Genomic DNA, 20111 nt, shown 5'->3' with positions numbered 1-20111 from the left:
ACTTCATGAGAGTTTTGTGAATATAAAGTGCCCAGCATACTTGGCATTCAGCAAACATACACTGTGTTACTACCTGGGATAAGCAGGTCTGCTGGGTGGCACTCAGCTGCTCAGTCACCTGTCTGAAGCAGGACTGTCACATTTCCCATCTGGCAGGATCTCTTTCACATTGTAACAGTCTGGGATCTGCAGCAAGGGTGCCCTTCCTCCAGGGAGAAAACCCACCAGAGCAGTCTCCCCTTCATAATCAAGCACATGATTTATTTCTCTCCTAGGTTTCTGTGTTTTGACACCTGGTTACATCCAGCTTCACACTCAGAGTTCTCTGTGTACTGAGCACTAATTATTTCATGCATCCTGAAATAGAGACAACTAAATGCCACTTACTGCATTAATTGGGATTCGTTTTACTCCTGGGACCCTTGTTCTGTACAAAGATTTTAGGCTGTGTTTATTCATTAATTCAGCCATCTAGTCATTAGAGTCATTAGGCAATTTTTGAGAGTTTATTACACACCGGGCATGTTGTGGGCACTTTGTTCTAGAAGTAAGACCCTGGCTCCTGGTCTTTGGCACTACCTCATCTGTGGGTGTCACCAGGGCCTGCGGGCATGGAGGGCAGATAGGTGGCACCCACTGGGATGACCCCTTGGGAGGGCCTGAGGGAGCAGACGAAGTGCTAAGGGCCTTGGGAGGCCACTGCTCCTCGAGAGCCAGCTGGCCTGAGTTATAAAGCATGGGTGGGATTTCTCAAGGTGGCAAAGTGGGGGCTTGCTTGGTGGTGTGGGCTGATGAGGTGCTTGGATTTGAAGCGAAGCGTCTCTAGGGTGAAAGAGATAGCAGGAGGTGAAATTGGGGCCAGATGAGGTAGGCTCTGAATGCCAGCCCCTGGTATCGTTCTGTTGGATATCAAGCAGCAGTGGGCAGGCTGGGAGGTGGAATGGGGTATAGGGTGGCAAACCTGGGGGTGGGGAGACTGATGGGAGGCAGTGATCACAGATTGTACCAGGTCTAAGGAGCGCCTGGCTATGTACATGTATTAGATGTCCCTGAATGATCACTGCAGGGATACCCCGGCACTTGGCACCTTGAAGGGCCATTCTCACTGAGGGCAGTTTGTTCATTGTGGGAATCTGGCTTTGCTGCTGTTGTAGTGTTCAGAAGGATGACATTTGCTTATGTAAATCTAGCTTTTTGGCTTGCAAAATCTGATCTCCTTTTATTTTAAAGAATATGCTTATTTTATAAAACAGGACAGATTTTATGTGTTAATGCAGTATATTCAAAATATAGCATAAGGTTTCTTTTTTTTTTTAAAGATTTTATTTATTTATTTATGAGAGACACAGAAAGAGAGAGAGAGAGAGAGGCAGAGACACAGGCAGAGGGAGAAGCAGGCTCCATGCAGGAAGCCTGACGTGGGACTTGATCCCGGGTATCCAGGATTAGACCCCAGGTTAAAGGTGGCGCTAAACCGCTGAGCCCCCCAGACTGCCCTAGCATAAAGTTTCTAAACAGAAACTACATGAATTGCTACTGTGGGCTGGGGGTTTTGATGGAAGTGTTGTGATCCTCTGCAAAGATGTGTGCATTTTGGCTTGTCCTCCAAACAAGTGATCCCTCCTGCCCAAGAGATGAAGCCAGGCAGGAGCTTTGGTGCAGAAGCTGAGAGAGACAGAGTGAGAGACCCTATATGGAGAACGAAGACTACATGTCCAGTGTGGATGAACAAGTGTGCTGGAACTGGCTTGCAGGTGGCCTATGCAGGGGTCTCCCTGGACAGCCCTGCACATCTGCTCTGGTTTTCCAATCTAGAGAGAAGGTTTGGTGCCAATAGCCCACCCTTCGTTTTTATAGAACATTCGTAACTGCATATTGGATATGTAAGATTCATGCAATTCTGGTACTTTTTTGTTACCTATGGATGTTAGATACTGGGGGGCCTTGGAGGGATCTAAGCAATAGTAGTGCCGAGGAGACTGAGGCAGCAGATTCACTGGGGATTTCCTAGTGCTCCCAACTACATATTGTGTATCATAAAGTAAGGCAGTGGGTGAGATGAGCACATGGGTCCTCAGGACAAGAAATTTTGGGTCATCCCTCTCAACAAGGGCCCTACTGCTGGTAGTGGTTGTGTTGGTGACAGGAGGGGATGGGCAGTGAGCATCTGAACTCCTCAGTGCTGAGCACAGGCACCATGTCTCCTCCCACAATGCTGATGGGCAGCAGGAAATCAAGAGTATGTTCTGAGATTCTGCATGTCAGACTCTTGTCTAGCCCTGGCCCAGTATTGGCTCCTGGACTTCAGAGAAGCCATCGCTCCTGATGGGGTAGGGGTGGTCAGAGGCTGCAGCATGCCAGGGATTTCCAGAGCATGGTAAAGGAAGCCAACCCTTAGATAAACCAAATGATAAGAATTGGTGTCTTGAAGTAAACATTGGGCATTGAGCATTGAGTGAGCTTGAGAATTATTTGCAAATTGTTACAAGGGCTTGCTGAGATCACACACCTCAGCACAGGCCAAGAACTGCAAGGGACTGGAGAGAATCCAGAGAATTCGGTATGAAAGGAATGCAGACTGGCCACATGGTTCTAGATGCTGGTTTTAGAATCTTTGCCTACCCTTCATTGTTGCTGCCATTGATGTAGGTCAACTGTTCACAGATCTCCTCAGGTAGTACGTCTCCAAGCAATGCTGATTAATGATTAATGCAGTTCCCTTGGTAAACTGCACTAGTCCTAAATTAAAAAGCCCTCTAGATGGATAGCTGTTTACCCATAGTCAAGATTATGGCTTGGGGCGCTACTTGCATGGGGCATTACTCTGTCATGCATGGAAACCACATACTCTCTCAAAGCATGGAGATCTGTTTGTGAGAAAGTCTTGTAGTTAGAAAGGGCACTGTGTGGCCAGCCAAGCATTGCTTTTGTGCTCAGTCATTCAGGAGCTAAGGCCTCTTGGGTAGGTCAGTGCCCCTCTCTGTGTGGCTATTCACTCACCCATGAAATGGAAGCTTAAAAGTGGACCCCAGTGGACTCAGTGAGCTGTATGGTCCTTGCAATGTGCCTACTGGGTGGTGGGGATCATGTCCTGGTTTGGGTCTAGCTCAGGTGTTTGGGACGCATTTTTTTTTTTTTAAAGATTTTATTTACTTATTTTAGATAGAGAAAGAGAGAGAGAGAGAGAGAGAGAGAGAGAGAGAGAATGCATGGGGGAAGGGCAGAGGGAGAAAGAGAGAGAATCTCAAGCACCAATGTAGGGCTTGATCTCACAATCCCAAGACCATGACCCGGCCCAAAATCAAAGAGTTAGATGCTTACTGACTGAGTTACCCAGGTGCCCCAGGGGCTTAGGAAACTCTTAGCATATCCAAATCACCTGCTGGCTCTCTCTGGTTGGGGCTTGTGTGGGAGAGAGCATCCACGTCTATTTTCGTGGAGGGACTCAGGTCTTTGGCTGACAATAGAGGACTGTGGGCAGTTCTGTGTACTCTGGGATGTATGTCTTGTGGCCTTGTCGTCTATTAGAAGTAGAACAACTGGCTTGGCTCAGGCATTTAGACTCCAAACCTAGTGCTCTTTTTGTAGAATTCCAGGGCCTACCCCCAGGGAGAAGTGAGGTCTCTGTGTAAATCAGTGAAGAAGACAAGCCTTAGAGCAGCGTCTAAGTGAGGCATGCCTTGCAGGGTCAGTGCTGAGAGCTCTTGGGTTCTGGTTCATCATTTAATTCACAACTGACATTTGGGAAATGGCTGGTGGGCCTGTGTTTGCTACAATTCCAGTATGATTGAGTGTCATTTTCTATGCCTCCTGACACAAGGTCTGGTGCACAGGTGGTGCGGATAGAACTCCCCTGGAAGGGTGCTGTAATGGCCAGTGTAGATGGTGGCAGATTATGCATCTTAAAATGTGATTGCAAAATCAATAAGCCAATTACAGTGGTTAAATCTTCACTTTTTCAGAGCTGCTTGTGGAGCTGAGCTGCTTGCTGTTGCATTAGGTGGCTGTGCAGCCCAGACTGCAGGGCTGGAGGGGTGGGGAAGGCTGCATGGGAGCCTTCTTGCTCTCCTTGGAGCCCTGCCCTCACTCTCTGGTCTCCTCAGTAGAAAAAGCAGTTGCTTAAAAATTGTTTTACATTTAGGCATTGGAGATGGGGGTGGAAGGTAAGGAATATTTTTTGAGCTCCTATGGTAACTTCACATATCACCATTGCATCTTAACAACCCTTTGAATCAAACGTTGACATCATCATTTCACACAGAAGGCCTATCTGTTTTCCTTGCTACAGAGCAAACCTGCTCCATTAAAAGAAAGTCCCACTATCCTTTTAGCCCACAGTTCTACTGGGTAGTTCCTTCAGGCTGGGCTGGGCCAGACTGATGCTGGTGGGTTGACTGGGGGCCTGTTGGTCCTGAGTGGCCTCATTTCCAAGTCTGGAGGTCAGCTGGTGATTGGCTGAGGTGTGGGGGGATAGTACCTCTCACCATGGCAGGGGAGCCTGAGTGTGTTCCCATGTCAGTAGAGGGTTCTGACAGCAGCAATGATGGAAGCTGAAAGGTCTTTTTAGATCTAGACTCAGGGTGGACACAATGTCACTTCTGTCACTGGCTGTTGGTCAAAGCAAATGACTGGGCAGCTCAGAATGACAGGAGGGGCTGCCAAGGATGGTGGCCATTTTGGTGACCCACCACAGGGAGAAACTGAGGCTTGGAGACTTGAAACCTCCTTCCCAAGCCATGCAGTGGAATGGGAACCCAGGCTATGCTTTCCTGATACTGCATGTGGTGTGCAGCCTGGGCAGGAAAGTGTCACTCTTGAAAATAGAGCAATGCTCAACTCAGATAAATGAGTCTGTACTGTGGAATTTGAGGCAGCAGTAGCTGATGGTGGGTGGGAGTTTGCTGATAGAGGGTGAGTATTTAAATTTCTGAGTATGGAGAGCATCCAGTGTTGTATGGGCTGTTGAGTCCTCCTTGGTGGTGACCCTTGTGGATCCCTGAGTAGAGGGCTTCTGTATGTTCTCTGTACCCCACCACCCCTCTCTATCCCCTGCCGCCAAGCCTCATTTGTGGTGTGAGAAGCATGTGTGTGAGTGTGTACCTTCTGTCAGAAGGAATGCTTCATCTTTTTGGGAGTAATGAAGTTTAAAAAGACAAATTCATATCAAATACATTTTTGTTTGCAATGTTCACAGCTGGTATTTACTTTCATATTTTGAAATAATATGCTGATCCTGCTATTTCTTGATTAATTGATTTTAAACATTGTCTATTAATTGCAACGGAAGATGGTGATTTAGTTTTGCACACACGTCTTGCGTTGGCCCTTCCTCCATCTTCTGATGTACTTTTTATCACAACTTTTGGTTAAATCAATAGTCAGTGTTTCTGTTCCTATGATAATACATTTTGCTTACTGCCAAATGAAGTAGAGTATGGATGTATTACATGCATGTTTCCTCTTTATTTGGTTTTCTATGTACGTATATTTATTTCTCCTAAATATTTTTTACCAGATCATTTCTATATGAACCAATATTATATCAAAAGAGTCAAACTGACATTATATCAATTTCTTTTTTCCCCAGACCCTCCCATGTGGGGTTTCTGGTTCTTGGTTGTTCTCAAGATTCCTGAGCAGCCTGTCATCCCAGGGCTTCCCTTTGCAGCACACTCTTGATGGACTGCTAGGGCTCATGGCTCCCTTTCCTGCTTCATACCATCATTTTGCTGAAGCATGCTCCCTAGTGGCTCCCTAAGTTATGAGAAGTAAATTTTTAGGGTCTCTGTATGTCTGAAAATATTTGACCCAAGCACGATTTGAATGAAGATGATTCATTAAGAAGATACTCCCAGGTGAAAGTGAGAAGGGGTGGGGAAAGCAGGGCAGAGAGGAGGAAGCCAGGCCAATTGCGATTTCATGGGGAGTGCCCGACTCAGCCCTACCAGGGAACCCTGGGATGGATACTATCCTGCAGAATTTGTCCTGCGGAAGGCAGGGGCCTGGTGTAGGGGAACTTTAGCTCCTGGCACTCTATTTGGGCCCAAGGGTCATCACCTGGAGCCCACTGGAGCCTACCCAGCACACAGCAGCTGGTGGCATAGGCTGGAAGAGGCCAGCGGGGGAACAGGAACGTCACCAGGGCAGCTTGACAGCTGTGTTGTCAGAATTCAACATTCAATGCAGGAAACGGAAATCATTATAGGTGTTCACACCATTTTTAGAAAGGCTAAAGAAACGATTTCTAGGTGGCCCCTCATGGGAGGATTTTCAGAACAATACAAAACTGCCCACCAGCGAGCTATACCCACCAACCCCACCCCCCAGCCCTGTTCCGCCCCGAGGTAGTCTTTGGTCCCCTGTAAGCCGGAGCATAGACCTCAATTCTTCCATGCAGGCCGAGTCCTACAGAAAGAAGCCATCTCTACCACTGCCATAGCTTGGTGTCATATGAAGAAAACAGCAAGAAGGAATCTGGGGACCTGTTAAAGGAAAGTGACCCCTTCTTAACCAGGATTGACTGCTAGAAGTTTCATGAAAACTGCCTCCCCCTAACACAGAACCCAATTTATATCCAGGAGAGTGGCTGTGAGCAAGTCCGGGAAATAGTTTTATCTATCTAATCTTTACAAATAGGAGGAGGGTAAACTGGAGGTTTAGAAAGCAGTACAAATATCATACAACTGGATATACAATTCTAGATTAAACAATTTTTCTGAGAATTTCGAAGGCATTGCTCCATCATGTTCTAATTTATGGTTTCACTGTTGAAAAGTCTAATGCCATTCTCATTCCTTTCTTTCTTTTTTTTTTATAATATTTTTTTAAATTTATTTATGACAGTCACACAGAGAGAGAGAGGCAGAGACACAGGCAGAGGGAGAAGCAGGCCCCATGCACCGGGAGCCCGACGTGGGACTCGATCCCGGGTCTCCAGGATCGCGCCCTGAGCCAAAGGCAGGCGCCAAACCGCTGCGCCACCCAGGGATCCCTCTCATTCCTTTCTAAGCGACTTTCTTTCTTTCTCCTTCCCTCTGGAAGCTTTGAGGATCTCTTCTTTCTGCCTGGCATTCTAAGATATTATAATGATGTAGTTGGTATGAGTTGTTTTTCTTGCATTTTGCTGGATGCTCAGTGGACCCCTTCAATCCGAGTCTTATGACCTGTGCTATGGACTAAAATTTGTGTCCCCCTCTTTCCAAATTTACATGTTGAAACCTACTCCCCAGTGGGACGGTGGGGCCTTTGGGAGGTGCTTTGATCACAAAAGGGAGTAAGATCCTTATAGAAGAGGCCCCAGAGAGCTCCGTCACCCCTCCACCATGTGGGGACACAGTGAGACAGAAGATGGATAGCAGTGAATCAGGAAGAGGGCCCTCATCAGACCCAGAATCTGCCTGTGCCGGGATCTTGGACTCAGCCTCCAGCACTGTAAGGATAAGTGTTTGCTGTTCATGATATTTTTCTTACAGCCTCCTGAACAGACTAACATGACCTGTAAAATATTTAGTATCATTTCTTGATAATTTCCCTCTGTAACTTTTTCATTCTTTCGGGATTCATATATTAGTCAGGTTGAAGATTTTCTGAATTGACCTTTTCAGTTTCTTGTCTTTTCTCTTCTGCTTTCTATCTCTTTCTGCTCTAGTTTTTCTCTTCTTTTCCTACTTATTTCAGCCATTATTATTTGAATTCCAAGAGTTTTTCGTGCATCTGTTACTTTTCCCACAGAACTCTATTCTTGTTCTGTGCCTGCAAGATCTTTCTGATTTAATTTTTTCCTCCCCTTTTTTTTTCTATTTTGGTTTCATTTTTTCTCTGTTAGAAGATTGCCTCAAATGTTTGGTGATTGCTGGCTGCCAATTCATATTTAACAATGAAGCACTCAAAGAGAGTGAGGAGCCCTTGGGGCATGGGGGTACCAGTCAATCAGAGGCTTTGCTGTATGAGAGCAGGTGGCAATGCGACCTTATCATTGGGGATCCCCGACATTAGGACTTGGTGTCTGCACAATAATCCTTCTATGTCCTCTCTCTGGGTGCAAGCCAGGAGTGGGCTGTGTGGTGGTGGTTCTGCTGCTGAAGTTCAGACTTTCTCTCATCCTCTGTTTCCCTTCTGCATCTCACACCCACCCTCTGTTGTGTCTAGGTCCCCCAGGCTGGAGCCTTCTGGGTTAATTTCTCCCAAAACAAATCTTTGGTGTCCCGAGTCACGGGCTTTAAGAAGTGATGGAAAGCCCCAAGTTTCTGGGACCATTGGACATTCATCACCTTTCACCAGTCCTGGGATTTTTCCCCCCTAGGCCAATTGTGTCTATTGCCTGGCAGAATTGTTGATGGTGGCCCTCCCAAGTTGTCCCATTTGGGATAATAAATGTTGTGGCCCCCACCCCATGCTTCCTTCGAGCCTTCAGGTGTGCCCTGGGTGTTCCTATCCTGGGCCCTGTGGGGGGTGTTTGGTGTCAGCCAACTACTTTCCCTGTGCACTGCCTCTGCGCTTCACCGAGGGCAGCTTCCTGGGTCCTCTTGGGCCAGTTACCCTCTCCAGCTTTTTTCTAGATTCTAAAATGTTCTGCAGTTTTGCAGGTGCTGCTGTCCCCCTCCCTCATTTTTCCAGTCCTTATGGATTTATATATTAAAAAAATCCATTGATGTCATTTTAACAGAGCATTGTGAGGGACAGCTGATGACAGGTATGATCAGACTTCCACGTTCACCTGCAGTCTGGAGGGGACACGAGGGAAACGCAGAGCCATTAGGAAGAAACGTGGCTGCCACACCTCCTGGGTAAGCTCTTCCCTGCCTCTCTGTGGCAGCTCACAGATTTGATGTTTAATTATTTTACACATGGGGATTGCTGGATCTCTGTACATTTGTAGTGTACCAGATGCTTGTTGGTGTCTTGCAGGGCCTGGCATTGGGCTGAGGATGGGGTAAGACATAGATAACCTGCCCACCTAGGCTTACACTGTTGAGAGGACAGATCTTGGGTATAATGGGTGCCAGGGCAGGTTGTGCACTGGGTCAAGGGGAGGGCTATCTAAGAGCCTGCTAGGTATCTTTGGTCACTGGGGCCAGACAGGAATAGAGGTGTGAGGTGTAGTGGGTGCTTCAGCAGCATGGTATTTGAAGCTTTGTAAAGGATAAAGTGTAAAGAAAGTGCAAAGAAGCTTTGCAAAGCAGGCAAGCCCTCCCTTCCTTTTTCTCCCCCGCCTGCTGCAGTCTGCAGAGACACCATGAGGGCCTCTTTCTGCCTCCTTAGAAAAACCTGCAGCAGCATTGGGTGAACTCATCACGGCCAATTCTAGTTCACATGGTCCTAGAGCATAATGAGGATTTTCTTTCATTGGGTCAGATTTGCATAAGTTGTAACAAGAACATGTCAGTGGATACTGTCTCTCCCCAGTGTCTAATAAAGCAGAATTCAATTCAAGGTAGATCCTTCTCTGCCCCACCAGACCAAGTGCGATTCAATTTAATTCACCTGAGATTAATTCCTTGTGCATTCATTGCACGTCCTCCCTCTATTAGTTTTCTATGCTATGTAACAATTACCACTGCCTTTGAAGCTATATTAGTTCCCAGCTCTGTAAGTCAGAAGTTCAGCATGCTGTGTCTGTGTTCTCTGCTCAGGGAATCTCAAGGCTGAAACAGAAGGTTTGGCCAGGCTGAGTTTTCTTCTGAAGGCTCTGGGGGAGAAATTGCTTTCTTGCTCATTCTTTTTTTTATGACATAGAAAAATTATATATATTTAAGGTGTACAAAATGATGGTTTGATATATGTGTACATTGTGAAATGATCACCACAATCAAGTTAACACATCTATCAGTTCATATAGTCACCATTTGTGTGTGTGTGTGTGTGTGTGTGCATGTGGTTAGGTTTGAGATCTATCCTCTTAGCACATTTCAAGTACACAACACGGTATTGTTGACTATGGGCACAATGCTCTACTTTATTTTTTAATTTTTAAAAAGATTTTATTGATTTATTCATGAGACACACACACACACACACACACACACACAGAGGCAGAGACACAGGCAGAGGGAGAAGCAGGCTCCATGCAGGGAGCCCGATGTGGGGCTCAATCCTGGGACCCCGAGGTCACGACCTGAGCCAAAGGCAGATGCTCAACCCCTGAGCCACCAGGGTGTCCCACCATGCTGTATTTTAGATCTCCAGAATGTATTCATCCTGCGTAACTTCAGTTTTGTACCCTTGACCAGCATATCTCTATTCCCCTCGGTCCCCAGCCCCTGACAACCTCCATTTTACTCTGTGTCTGTAAGTTTGACTATTTTAGATTCCACATCTAAGTGAGACAATGCAGTATTTGTCTTTCTGTGTCTGGCTTATTTTGCTTAGTGTAATGTCTTCCAGCTGCCTCTGTGTTGTAGCAAAGGGGAGGATTTCCTTCTTTTTAAAGGCTGAGTAATATTCCGTTGTATATGTGTACCTCATTTTCCTTATCCATTTATCTAAGGAACATTAGGCTGTTTCCATGTCTTAGTTATTGTGAATAGTGCTGCAGTGAACATAGGAGTGGAGGTATCTTTTGAAATCCTGATTTCAACTTCTTTGGGCACATACCCACAAGTGGGGCTGCTGGGCCATATGATAGTTCATACCATTTTCCATAATGGCTGTATGGATTTATATTTCCCATCACCAGTGCACAAACTTTCCCTTTTCCCCACCTCCTCACCAACACTCAAATCTGGTCCTTTTGAAAACGGCCACTGTAGCAGGTGTGAGCTGAAAGCTCCCTGTGGTGTGATGGGGCACTTCCCTAATGATGAGTGATGTTGAGCACCCTCTCACATACTTGCTGGCCATCTGCATGTCTCCTTTACAGAAGTGTCTAGTTAGGGTGTCTTTGCTTGCTCATTTATTTTGTTCGCAGAATTCAGCTCCTTGCGGTAGTAGGACTAAAGTGTCCTGCTGCTGTCCCCTGGGGACTGCTCCTAGCTTCTAAAGGCTGCCTGTACTCTTTGCCATGTGCCCCACTCTCTTTTCAAGCCAGCAAAGGTGCATGAAATCCTTCCTATGCTTGGAACCTTCAACTTCCTCTGCTTTTACCAGCTAGAGAAAGCTCTCTGCTTCTACAGGGCTCATGTGATTAGGTTAGACCCTAATAATTTCCCAATCTTGAAGTCAGTTGTGCTAAGTAACATACCCTAATCCCAGAAGTAACCCCCAGAGGGTATGTACGCACCAGGCTCCCTATGGGAAGGGTCTCTTCACAGCTGCACTCTGTCCTGGGACACGAGGCTGATACACACAGATGAACTCAGTCTGGGTGTGGAGAATGTCAGGAGAGACATGCTCTGCTCCTGTCACTGTCACTGTCACTAACTAGCTGCCTCTCCCTGGGGCTCAGTTTGTAAGTGGTGATATTGGGATTGACTGATGGGCTTTTATCTCGGATGCCAACTCTGGCTGGTTGGCAGTGCTGCTTGAGATGTTTCTTAAGGCCTGTGAAGTTAACCTTAGTGGGGAAGAGGATGGTGATTGGTGTCTGTCAAGGATACTCGACGGGCCCTCCTGCCATCTCTACACCCTTCCAGCTCTTTGTTCAGCATATATTTACGGACGCTCACTTTCCACAGCATTTCAGCCTGCTGTTGAGTTCACATTGAGTCATTAGGGAGGTTTTTTTTGTGTGTGTGGGGAATAACAGGAACTCAAGACTGGGGCACTAGAGGGTAAATGGAAGGCATGAGCCTGTGTGAAACCTCTGAGCAAGAGGGACTCTTCTGGAGATTAAAACTTCATCCTGTTTTTTTGTTTTGTTTCATTTTTTTTCTGAAACAGAAACTGCATTGAACTATTGAACTGGGCAAAAGCATATGACTGAACACAGAGCTGCTGCACCCACATTCTTGATAAAAATTGGGCACTCCGCAAAAAATATTTTCCTAGTAATAGTCATAATGTACTCAGATTTTGTACGTTGTAAGATATAATTATATCTTCCAGTCAGAATTTTTGGAAGACAACTTGTGCAAGTTTCTGGAGACTTCTGTAATTTGCTAATAAAGATACCAGGCTTTTACTCCTCAACGGGGACACAGTTTGGGTTGCTACCTAAATCTACATTTCCCGAATTGCAATTCTAAGCCCCCAGGTAAATGCTTTTGTTTTATTTTGGTACATCCTCTTTTCTCCACCAACAAAGGGAAGGAAGAAAATTGACATTCTGCCGATTATGCCTTGATGCCTGCTGCGTGGGTGGTCTGTGCCACCATGGGGTGGTCTTCCTCTGCTGGGTGGGTGCTATGTCCCCCCTTAATAAGTAAGAAACCCGAGGCCCAAAGAATTCATGTCACTTACCTGGGACATACAGGAGGCCAGACACATAGTACAAACCATTGCCCTTCTGATGGAATTAAGCCGTGGGCTGCTGGATTGAGAGCCCAGGAGAGCAAGAGGAAGCCCCTCATGCCCCGGCCTCCCCCAGCCTCCTGCCCTGACAGTCATTTTCCTGCTAACTTGGTCATCCCACCTCAGGGAGCATGTGGCCTGGATGCAGCGATAAAACATCCTCATCGCACCAAGGAAATTGAGAGCAGAGGGTCAGGGGCTGGTTGCTTCTGGGTTTGATTCCTAATCACTTTTTAAATCCCTGGTGCCATGAAATAAACATGATTAAGTTTGGGGGCTGGATTCTGAAGCCTTGTGAAGAGGAGAGGCCTGAGCAGCCTTCGGACAGCTAATTTGATCAGAGGTTGCGATTTCTTCTTTTTGCCTCCATGTCCAGGGCAGATAAAATGGAAGGAGGGCAGAGATGCTTAATTAACCCTGTAATTCTTGCATGGACTAATTAGCATATAGATGAGGGTGGCACTCCAAGTCTGTCTCTGAGCTGTCTCCTGTCTGTGTGAGGAGCGCTCAGCCAGCCCCACATTACCCAGTCCCCTGTCCTTCCCACATTCTGCCTGAAAGAGGCCCAGGACAGTGGGGTGGTAGAGGGGGATTGGAGGCCTCTTATGGACCTAGGAATTTTTTTTTGGACCTAGGAATTTTTAATACAATCTCTCAATCAGTGCTTGAGGACAATATTACCAGGGCTGCTTGGGCTTCTGATTATTTTGGCCTGGTTCTGGCATTCTGGACAGTCTGGAATCCACTCCCACCCTCCCTGGGGTCTCTGCCCCCTGACTCTGTCTTCTTCGGCTGAGCATGGAGCCTGGCTGTGGCAGTTGCCCAGAGGAGTGGTTGGACTCAATCATCTGTCATGTCTTTCCTGGAGGTGGCTCAGTTACCTCTCCTTTCCTTTGTCCAGTTGCTGGGTTCAAGGCTTGGGGCATCTCAGAAGCCCTCCTGGAATTTCCTCTGGGGACTTCCTGTTCCATCCACCCCACCAACAAGGAGGCTCTGGGCATGGACAAGCATGGCTGTTCATGTAGTGGGGGGTTGAGGGTTCCAGCCAGGAGTCTAGCAAAGGTGCTATGTGGCCCAACATGTTGGGGAGGGGGTGGCAGAGCAGAGGAGGAACCATGGGTGAGCCCCTTTGGCACCCTACCCTTCCTGTGTCACAACCTTGAGCATCTGCCCCTGAAGCTCTCCAGCTCTCCCCTGCCTTCCTCCCCACCCTGCGGCTCCTGGAAGTCTGCCTGCTGTAGCATGTGGGGCTGGGGTTTTGAAGAATGAAAACATTTGTTTAACAAAATCCAGATTTGAATTTGATCTGGGTTGAGCATGTGTCCTGATGCACACAGTTCCATGTGGGTTTCTGATGACCCAGATACATGGGAGGAGGGGGCGCACAAGACAAAATGGTCAGGGCAGGGATGCTGACCCCGCCCTGTCCTAGTGGTCCCCATCTATGAAATGGGGATGATGATATGCGCTTCACAGATGCTCTGGTCTCACAAGAAGCCTGAGGGTGGAACCATATCCCCATTTTACAGATAAGACTGTTGGGGCTCAGAGTGGGCATGTCTAGCTCAAGAGGCCAGAGCTGGGAACTGAACCCAGGGTCTTACACAGGCCTGTAGGACCCTGACCTCCCTGGAAGGCATGAGCTAAGCTAACTTCTGCTGGGTTCTGCTTCTGAACCCAGCAGAAGAGGGTGGAGGGCCCCTGTGTAGGGCCTGTTGGAGTGTGCATGTGTGTGTGCCTGTGTGAGCACGCATGTGGTTCATTGCTCAGCAGTCCTGTAGGGCTACTCTGTTGAAGGTGTGAGTCTGTCTCAGGCCTGAGGAAAAGGCCTGTTCATTCTCTCACTTATCTTGGTAGGACAGGTGGAGGCAGAGCTTGCAAATAGCCAGAAATACTTTAAGAGAAATTTTTTATTGAAATAATTGTAAATTCACATGAAGTTGTAAGAAATATTAATGTTCCCTTGTATCCTCTACCAGATTTCCTTCAATGGTAACGTTTGATAAAACTATAGCATAATATCACAAAGTACATGCTGATACTGACACGACCCTCTGCTCTTATTTAGATTTCCCCAGTTTTCCTTGCATTTACTATGTGGGTGCATATAGGCACACACACACACACACACACACACGTGTGTGTGTGTGTGTGTGTGTGTGTGTGTGTTAGTGGTTTGAGGTGTGAGGCTGATCAAGGGGAGGATGTGACCTTGACAGGCAGTAACATACAACAGGCTTAATTGGGCAGTTCTGAAACAGGGCTGCATGCGGGGGAACCCCCTCCCAGCAGAGATCTCTCTAGATGGTATGAGGTCCAGAGCAAGGGTGGGGGTGGGTCACTTCTCAGAAGGAGAGAAGGGTTAAGCACCTTCTGGGAGAGAAGGGGGTGGGAGAGGGGCTCATGTGTCCAGGTGATGTCACTCAGCAGCACGCCAGGTGTCTCTGGATCACAGAGCTGGAAAGGGCAGCACAGCTTTGGGCTTTTCATCTTATCAATAGGGAACAGCTATTGGGAGAGTTTCCATGGGGTGGGGTATGCAAAGCAGACAGTCTCTAAATGGCTAAAACCTTGCTTGTTTGGGCTATTTTTAAAAATAATTGGATATATGAAAATTGGAATTTGGCGCCTGTGGGCTTTTGACCTAATGGGTCCCAGCCAGTAGTAAAGAAATAAACAACTGAGAGACGATACACACAGGCCATCTTTGGCTCATTTATATGAATGTGTATGTGCATGTGTGTGCGGGCATGCACACCTGCGTGTTTATCTAATTTTATCACCTGTGTAGGTTTATGTATCCACCACCACAGTCAAGGTACTGAGCAGTGTTAATGCCCTAAAGTTCCTTCCTGTTGACATTTTATAACCCACTGCTAGCCTTCACCTCTCCCCACCATGGCCACCCACTGGCAATGACTAGTTTGTCCTCCATTTCTTAAGTGTTGTTATTTCAAAAATGTTTTGTGGAAGAAATCATGTAATCTCCTTGAGGTTTTTTTTTTCTTTTTGTCAGCATAATTCCCTGGAGATTCTTCCAGGCTCTGTTCCTCATGCCTTATTACTGGTTAGCATCCCATGGGCTAGAGGTATCACTCTTTATTCACATAATGGAGGGACTTTAGCTGTTCCAATTTTGGCTATTACAATAAAGTTGCTGTGAACATTTGTGTACATTTGTGTATATGTTTCATGTGAACATAAGGTTTCATTTCTCTAGGATAATGTCCAGAGGCCAATGGCAATCACATGTTTACTTTTTAAAAGAAACTGGTCTCTGGGTGACAGGCACTGAGGGGGGTACTTGATGGGATGAGCACTGTGTATTACACTATCTGTTGGCAAATGAACTCCAAAAAAAATATACAAAAAAAAAAAAAAAGAAATACTGGGACAATATTCTTTAGACGAGAGAAACATTTTTTAATAAAAGGATTCTTGGAGTAAGAAAAAAAAAATAAAAGAAACTGCCAAACTGCTTTCCTGAGAAGCTGTGGCATTTGATGCATTCAAAAGTATGAGACATCTGGTTTCTCTGCACGCTCCCCTAGTATTTGGTGGTGTCACTATTTTTTGCCATAACCCCATTCTCATAGGTATATAATGATATCTCCTGTGGTTTCAACTTGCATTTCTCCAGGCTGATGATCATTGACTGTCTTTTTGTGGGTTTATTTCCCATCTGTATACCTAATTGAGTGAAATGTGTTCTCATGTCTTTTGTTCATCCTCAGACTGGATTTATTTTTTATTTTTTATTTATTTTTTAAAGATTTTATTTATTTATTCATCACACACACACACACACACACACACACACACACACACACACAGAAAGGCAGAGACACAGGCAGAGGGAGAATCAGGCTCCATGCAGGAAACCCGATGCAGGACTCGATCTTGGGTCTCCAGAATCACGCCCTGGGCTGAAGGCAGGTGCTAAACTGCTGAGCCGCCCAAGGAGCTCCCCTGGATTTATTTTTTTAATGTTGCGTTTTGATCATTCTTTATATATTCTAGATACTAGTCCTTTCTTTAAAGATATGTAGTTGGCAAATATATTCTTGCAGGCTGTAGTTTGTCATTTCACCTACTTTATGTAGGTACTCACAGAGCCAAAGTTTTAAATTTTAATAAGGTCCAATTTATTAAATTTTCCTTTTATAGATGATGCTTTTAGTGTCAAGTCTAAGAACTCTTTGCCTAGCTCTGATCCTGAAGATTTTCCCTTATGTTTTTATTTTTCCTGAAAGTTTTATAGTCTTATGTTTTGCACTTAAGTCTATGATTCATTTTTGATCATTTTTTGTTGTTGCATAAGATGTGAGGTTTAGGTCAAAGTTCATTTTTTTTAAAGATTTTATTTATTTATTCATGAGAGACAGAGAGAGAGAGAGGCAGACACACACACACACACACACACACACACACACACAGACACACAGAAGCAGAGACACAGGCAGAGGGAGAAGCAGGCTCCATGCAGGGAGCCTGACATGGGACTTGATCACGGGACTCCAGGATCACACCCTGGGCCGAAGGCAGGCACTAAACTGCTGAGCCATCCAGGGATCCCCCATTTTTTGTTTTTTGAAAAGATTATTCTTCTAATTGGTTTTGCACTTTTGTCAAAAATTACTTGGGCAGGTAATAGATACGGGTTCTATCCTGTGTTCTCTATTCTCTTCCATCAATCTATGTATTCATTCCTCTACCAATGCCACATTAATTACTGTAACCTTAATATTGGATAATGAGATTACCACTAATTTTTCTTATCTCAAGATTGTTTACTATTATAGTTTCTGTGCCTTTCCATATAAACTTTAGAATAAGTTTCTGTGTCTGCAAAACCCTTGCTGGCATTATGTTAAATCTATCAATCAACTTGAGAGAGAATTGACGTCTCACTACTTTGAGTCTTCCAATTCATGGAATATCCAAGAAGTGGAATATTTAATCTTCCTTAATTGCTTTCATCAGCATTCTGTAGCTTTCAGCATAGAGATCTGATACATGTTTTTTGAAATGTATATCTATTTCACTTTCTTCAGAGAAATTGTAAGTCATATTGTGTTTTAAAATTTGCTTTCTGTATTTCATTTGAGAAATGTAATTGATTTTTGTGAGTTATAGGAGGGTTTTTTTTTGTAAATTCCTTGAGATTTTCTATGTAGTTAATCATGTCATCTTCAGATACAGACTTTTTTTTTTCCTTCTTGATGCCTTTCATTTTCCTTTTCTTGCCTTACTGTACTGACTAGAACTTCTTAGGGGAAATATTCAGTTTTTTGCCATTGAGTATAAATATTAATAGTTATAGCTTTTTTTGGGGGGGAGGAGATGTTCTTTAACAAGCTGAGGTAATTTGTCTCTATTCCTGATTTTCTGAGAGTTTTTTCTTTTTAAATTGTGAATGGGTGTTGGATTTTACTAAATGCCTTTTCTGTATCAACTGATACGTGGTTTTTCTTTAGCTTGTTGATAGGGTGAATTATACAGATCAATTTTCAAATTTGACTTAGTCTTGCATTTTTGGAATAAATCCCACTTGATCACAGTGTGTGAGTTTTTTGTACATTGTTGGATTTCTTTTAAATTTCACTGTGGGTTTTGTATCTAAGTCCATGAGAAATATTGCAGCGTAGTTTTGTCTTTGATCGTGGTTGAGAGTATTCCCTCCTCTTCTGTTTTATGGATGAGATTGTTTAAAATTGATGGTAATTGTTAATTTTTCTTTCAAATGTTTGATTGAAATTTCCAGGGAAACGATATGGTTCTAGTCATTTCTTTCTTAGAAGCTTTTTAATTATGAATTCAACTTAATTGATGGTTATAGGGCTAGTTAGATGTCTATTCCATCTTGATTGTGTTTTGGTACTTTATAGTTTTCTATGAATTGGTTTATTTCTTCTAAGTTGTCAAATTTATAATCATAAAGCTGTTCACAGTATTTTCTTATTACCTTTTTTCAATGACTGTGGAATCTGGAGTGATACTGGTGATTTGTGTTTTCTCTCTTTTTATTAGTCTTGCTAAAGACATCAATTTCACTGATTTTTCTAAAGAACCAATTTATTATTTTTTTAAATAAATTTTATTTATTCATGAGAGACACAGAGAGAGAGAGGTAGAGAGAGAAACAGGCTCCACACAGGGAACCCGACATGGGACTTGATCCCGGGTCTCCAGGATCACGCCCTGGGCTGAAGGCGGTGCTAAACCGCTGAGCCACCGGGGCTGCCCAAGAACCAATTTATTGTTTCATTGATTTTTCTATGTTGTTTTTCTATCTTCAATTTCATTGACTTCTCTTTTTATTGTTTCATTCCTTGTGCTTGCTTTTTACATATTTTGCTCTATTTTTGCTAGTTTCTTGATGTAGGAACTTAGGTTGATATGAGGTTTTATTTGAGATTATTGATTAGGTTATTAATTTCTAATGTAATCTAAATAACAAATACAAATATAAATTGTGCTATAAATTTCCCTCTCAGCCCTGTTTTAGCTGCATCACACAAATGTTGTGTTTTCATTTTCAGTGTGTTCCATGTATTTTTAGATTGCCTTTGAGGTTTCCTTTTGACTCATGGATTATTTAAAAGTGTGCTGTTTAATTTCCATGAAATCTAAAGATTTCCTTGTGTTTTTATTGATTTCTAGTTTCATTCCATTATGGTCTAATATGGTCTAAGAGCTCAGTCTGTGTGATTTTAATTCTTTTAAACTGGTTGAGACTTAAAACCATTTTTTTAAATCTAGTTGATGCACAATTTTATATTAGTTTCAGTTGTCAAGAGTTTTTTTTTAAGTTTTTATTTAAATACTAGTAAGTTAACATAATACTAGTATCAGGTGTACATTTTAGTGATTCTACACTTCCATTCAACACTAGGAACTCATCACAACAAATGCACTCCTTAATCCTCATCACTTATTTAACCCATTCCCCCATCCACCTCCCCTCTGGTAACCATCTGTTTGTTCAAGAATGGTTTTATAGACCAGGGTATGTTCTGTCTTAGTGAATGTTCTATGGCCACTTATAGAATGTGTATTCTGCTATTTTGGGGTGGAATGTTCTACATATGTTAGAGCTTGTTGGTTGGTTGTGTTGTTTGCAATCCTTTTATATCATTGCTAATTTTTTGTTTAGTGGTCCTGTAAGTTGCTTAAAGGAGAGTGTTGAAGTCCCAACTGTAATTTTAGCTTTTTTTTTTTTTTTCCCCGTTCTATCAGTTTTGCTTCATGTGTTTTGAGGCCCTGTTGTTTGGTGCATACACATTTAGAATTGTTATGTCTTCCTGGTAGTTTGGTCCTTTTATCATTATGTAATATCCCTCTTTGTCTTTAGAAATTCCTCTTCTATGAAGTCTGTTTTATCTGATATTAATATAGCCACACATACTTTAAGGTTTTTTATGACCTTGGACAATGAATTCCCTTCTCAACTTTGGGTCTCAGTTTCTCCATCTGTAAAATGGAAGGAGAAGTTTGAGGTCAAACAAGGATGCCTCAAAGACCTAGTAGTGATGTCTTATGACTCTCACTTCCCACATGTTCTCTGTGTAGGTATTGCTGTGTGGTCCTTCTGTGTGACAGATTCTTTCTTTAGTGAGGGCAAGCCTAGGGGGTAGGCATGAGGGCCAGGACAATGGAGCAGGGCAGGAGGGGGCCTGTGGGAGGATTCTCACTGATCCGGACTTGATTGAGAGTCCAGGGCC

The 20111-nt window shown here is 44.3% G+C and overlaps 1 long non-coding RNA gene across 11 annotated transcripts in view; it reads left to right on the top strand.

Moving 5' to 3' along the window:
* LOC140611797 (uncharacterized) overlaps positions 1-20111 on the top strand; it is a 50988-nt gene that overhangs the window by 17916 nt on the left and 12961 nt on the right. For 8 of the 11 annotated variants that reach the window (XR_012013026.1, XR_012013027.1, XR_012013034.1 and 5 more), the window contains 2 exons: positions 6398-7431; positions 8666-8786. This is a non-coding gene — a long non-coding RNA (uncharacterized lncRNA). The remainder of the gene's footprint in view (positions 1-6397; positions 7432-8665; positions 8787-20111) is intronic. The other 3 variants (XR_012013035.1, XR_012013031.1, XR_012013032.1) reach the window with 1 other exon arrangement.

Source organism: Canis lupus, chromosome 20 (genome assembly GCF_048164855.1).
Source record: "Canis lupus baileyi chromosome 20, mCanLup2.hap1, whole genome shotgun sequence".
Classification (NCBI taxonomy): domain Eukaryota; kingdom Metazoa; phylum Chordata; class Mammalia; order Carnivora; family Canidae; genus Canis; species Canis lupus.
Note: the sequence above shows the minus strand (reverse complement) of the source record. Positions and strands in the feature narration are given on the sequence as shown.